At 42.8% G+C, this 4,952-nt stretch overlaps 1 pseudogene; it reads left to right on the plus strand.

Annotated features, from left to right (window-relative positions):
* Nucleotides 1-1,748: 1,748 nt before the first annotated feature.
* On the plus strand, nucleotides 1,749-3,649 carry LOC149862713 (olfactory receptor 6P1-like; annotated as a pseudogene).
* The last annotated feature ends 1,303 nt before the right edge of the window (nucleotides 3,650-4,952 follow it).

Here is a 4,952-nt window from a genome sequence, read left to right on the forward strand (position 1 = left end):
CATAACATCACATTATAAACAGTGCATGAATGCTGCTGACATGGGTGGCCCATGGAACTTCTAAAGATATCGAAGATCCCCTGTTTCCCCCTCACCTTGCTAGATATTTCCTACTGGAATCCCAAACTGCCAGGATCTGAATTACCTTCAAGATGTAAGTAGCTTCTAAATGCATATAGGACTGAGATGTTCTGAGTGTAAATGAATTATGCACCCAATTCTGATTGACATGCAGTAGGAATCAGATACCTAATACCCTAAGCCTCCAGTGAAAATCCTAGCCCATGTGTCCTTACTACCAGACGACTGTGGGTGAAAGATGATGCTGAGGTGAGGGTTTTGGAGTGGGGGCGGGGTGAAAACTGATATAGCTCTTTAATGCACAGACTTCTGCTCAGTTTTGTGATGCTGAGAAAAAAAATATATTAACCCATGCTCAGACTGAGGTTCTTCATACTTGGGCACCACTGAGCTTGCTAAATGTACAGAGTCAAAGCGCTGGACACCAATGCCACAACTGAGTCATAGTGGAGTAGAACTCAGGAAAACAGGACTAGAAGAAATGCATCACTGAGCTCAGTTCTCTACCATCTCAGACAACCACATGATATAATCCTATCTGTAAACTCAGGTAAAAATCTTATAACAATTTAGAAGCCTCTCTCTTTCGCATGTCTCATACCATCTATTCCCTTCTTTATATCAAAGCCAAGCAATTTATGCATACAAGTCAGGTTTTCTATGGACCACAGAATCCAACTCAACATGTATTTACATGACCACAGAGACTATGTAACATCATGTACAGGACCCACATTCTATTTCTAGCTTCATGTCTGTGTGTATTATGTTGAGTAGCTCAGATCTTTCCTCTCTGTGCATTGTTTTCCTACAAGTCAATATGGGGTAAATGCACCTTGCCCACCCCTGTAAAATCCCATTGAACCATATGAATAAAAGTTCAGCTCCTCCACTAACTCAGCATAACTCTGATGACCATCATTGAGCCATCTTTCCATCACTTGCAAATCAGGCTCCAAATCTGTCAGTTCTCCACAAAAGTGATGGCTAGTCAAAGTCATAAACATGCCAAATATTACGGTAATCATAATATGCTATAGTGGGATACATTTCTTCCCTTTATAAGAAACAAGGAGGTGGGGGGTGTCATGATCTCTTTTATTGAAGCAACTGTATACATTGGGAAAAATGTTAGACACGCTTTCAGGCACAGAGCATGTTTCTTCAGGTAAAGCACAGACCCAAGGAAGGACACTTTATACAAAAAGCTCAAGTTTTATGCAAAAAGCTCACGTTAAAGCACCCAAACTAGAATTTTGATCAGGTTGTTGAAAAAAAATGGAGAGACCTTACAGTATAGTAATTTAATTGGCTTTTACCCTTATACTTCAGTGTTTTATAGGGGTTTTTTTTAATACTCATCTACCCATGCAGCCTTTGCTATGAAGTTAGTAAGACGTGCAGTCTTGGAGGTTTACTATCTGCCGTTTGCTTGTGCGATTATTTTGCTAACAGTGCCAAATACTGAATAGCACACCATAACATGCCAGTCAGAGGCACTGTGATCCCATGAATATGGCACTGGAGTCTGCATCAGGATTTCCAGTTTATATTATTCTGGCAATGATTTGCTGGGCAAGTCACTTCCATGTGCTTCAGCTAATCAGGGAGCTTATCAGTTGAAAAGGCAGAGGAGAAAAAAAGCAGGTGCATTAGTGCCTCATAGGATGACCACGGGCTACCAATGTGACATGACCAAACAAAAAGCAAATCAGATCCCAGACTGTATCAGGTAAGGGGAATAAGGAACTATTAATACCAAGTCACTGATATGACCTCATGTGTAACACTGTGCATTTCTGATCCCATTGTGCAAGAAAGATGAATTTAGGCTGGAATACAAAGAAAAGGGCTCTAAGGTTCATCAGGGGACACCCCCCTGACACCTGCTGTAGGGCAATGCTGATATAAACTGATCATGAAGGAATTCAGGGTGGAAATTAGAAAATGTCTCTATCCATCAGAAGAGTAAGGTCCTGGAGCAGCCTCCTCATGAGAATGGTTGAGGGGAAACACCAATTCATTTAAAGAAGGATCTGTTAGAGTTTGAAGACTGGGACTGCATGAAGCAACCCCCAGTCACAGTGGGAAACTGGATTGATGACCCCTAGACCAATGTTGCTCATTGTATTTACCATCCTTTGGAAAGTGCTTGATGCCCCACAGGACAGAAGTGCTTTGTGCAGTGGATCGCACTGGGGGAATAAAAGCCTCCTGTTGTTTTTACCGGGATGAACATCTGGGTGTCTAAGAAATCCAGGTTATGATTTTCTGTCTTGGTCACAGTATTACGTCTGTTCCTGTTCCACACACGCAGCATTTAGAAGTGGTATCAAGGAGGTCATTCACAGCACAGGAATTCTCTGGTGGCTTCTTATGTTGCTTATCTCTCTTCATAACTTTTTAAAGATCTTCAATTGAATGATAGTGTGTCATAGCTGAAAATAATTGAAGTTACTATTGAGCAAAGCTAAGCATGGAAGCTCCTGGTTTAACACTGAAATCACCGCAGCTCCTTCTTGCTGTTGATATTTCCCTTCCTTTGTAATAGAATGTGAGAACTTTACATAAACTTTACATTATTATTATTATTATTATTACATCTTGCAGGTTTCTGTCAAAGGGAGAGGTGAAGAACAAGAATCAGAGCAGTGCCCAAGAATTTATTCTTCAGGGTTTCTCCACTGCCCATCAGGAGCTGCAAGTCCTGCTCTTCCTCATCTTCATCATCATTTATGTGCTGACTGTGGCAGAGAACATGGTCATCATTGTAACAGTGCGAATGAGCATTCACCTCCAGACCCCCATGTACTTCTTCCTGAGCAATCTCTCCTTTCTGGAGATGTGGTACATTACAGTCACCATGCCCAAGATGCTGCTCAGCTTGCTGACAAGCAGCCAAAACATCTCATTTGTGGGATGCATGACTCAACTCTATTTCTTCATTGCACTGGCCTGCACTGAGTGTGTCCTCCTAGCTGTCATGGCCTATGACCGCTATGTTGCCATCTGCAGCCCCTTGCACTATCCAGCCATCATGACTCGTGAGCTTTGCTTCCGCTTGGTGGCTGGGTCTTGGGTGGGAGGCTTCACCAGCTCTATGCTCAAGGTCACCTTCATCTCCCGCCTTACCTTCTGTGGCTCAGTCATCAACCACTTCTTCTGTGACATCTCACCTCTGCTGAACCTGGCCTGCACTGACATGTCATTGGCAGAACTGGTGGACTTTATACTTGCCTTGATAATGATCCTCATGCCACTGCTTGTGGTAGTGGCCTCCTACTTGTGCATAGCAGCTGCAGTAGCACGGATCCCCACTGCTCATGGGAGGCGGAAAGCTTTCTCCACTTGTGCCTCCCATCTTGCTGTGGTAGTCATCTTCTATTCTACCACTCTTTTCACCTACGCCCGGCCCAGGGCCATGTTTGCTTTCGACTCCAACAAACTAGTGTCTGTACTCTACACAGTTGTAGTGCCTTTATTCAACCCCATAATTTACTGCCTGAGAAACAAAGAGGTCAAAGATGCCCTAAAGAAAATGATAGCAGGCAGGTAAATACAAAGTTGAACATAGTCTCCCAGTGCTTTGATAGAGAAGACTAAGGAATGGGCCACGTAGGGAGAGCTAACCAATACCTACTGGTTAGAAAACTTCCAGGAAGCAGAGGATCTAGGTTCACCTCACACTGAGACAATCTTACCCCATAAATTCTGCTCATATTTAAGAATAAAAGGTGGAGATTCCCTTTATCACATCTGTTCTACAGCCCAGGGTGTAGGTAACCCTACAGAAAATGAGAGATGGCCTTAGAACTGAGGTCTGTTGCTTCACAAGTGAATGCTCTAACCACTAGACCAATGGACAAAGGTGGAAAACATCTTTCCTATTGTGAATTGTCTATCTTTGGAACAACAGTCTTAGGACAGGTGCTCAAAAATCAGGCAGGGCAAAGTACAGCCACATACTGAAACACCTGACCCAAATCTTTTTCAACCTCTAAGGTGGTTAAGTTGTACTTTGTCAACTGAGTGGAAATCTCTTCCCCACTGCTCAATTCCCTGTAAACTTGTTAAAGCAAAAGGCAGGTGGGTTCTCTACCTCCTTGCTAACTTTTTTAATTTAGTCTTATGGCTTAAAATGAAGACATGCTTTAAAATTTGACCAGATCACAGTGTTTTAGAGACTTGAGCAGAATGGAATAGGATTGTACTTAAATCCCCAAGTACCACATGGATGTGTTCAAGATGATATAGGAATTGGGCTTAATAGTCCTGGACCGTGCCTTTCACTTATAACCTATATAGGAGAAGGAATGCATTTTGTAGGTTGGCACAATAGGTATGGCTATGGCACTTTGGTACTCATGCACTATGAGTGGAATCATTACAATGATGACACCCAGTTCCCATTTGGTGTAAGCAAGTGCAACTTCATTCATGGCAGTTTATACCTGTTTGGACTTGGCCCAATGACTTTGAAGAAGTCAGACCGACTTACACCAGACAGGGACACATGCCATGGATGTTAGCTGAACCACTCAGACTTACACTAACAGGGAAACTTGTCCATCACAAGTCATTATCCAGCTATTCTTATCTGTGGAGGACCAATGTAAAAATCAGTTGCCTTTGAAGGCACCTTGATCAGGTTAGGTTTTGATATTCAAAGCCAACAAATGTATTTGGGTACCTATCTGCTCATTCTAAATAATAGGAAGTGAGCACCCAAATAAACCCCACCATCACCTCACAAAGTCAGCTTCCTCCTGCAACCCTTTATTTACCAGTTCAGTAAAATGAACGGAGGAACCAGTCAGAGTCCACTTGCTGCTAGGCTGAGTCTCTGTACTGGGTTCAGTGCACTTAAATGC

The sequence above is a fragment of the Crocodylus siamensis genome, chromosome 6, assembly GCF_052110815.1.
Source record: "Crocodylus siamensis isolate JL-2025a chromosome 6, ASM5211081v1, whole genome shotgun sequence".
NCBI classification, from domain to species: Eukaryota; Metazoa; Chordata; order Crocodylia; family Crocodylidae; genus Crocodylus; species Crocodylus siamensis.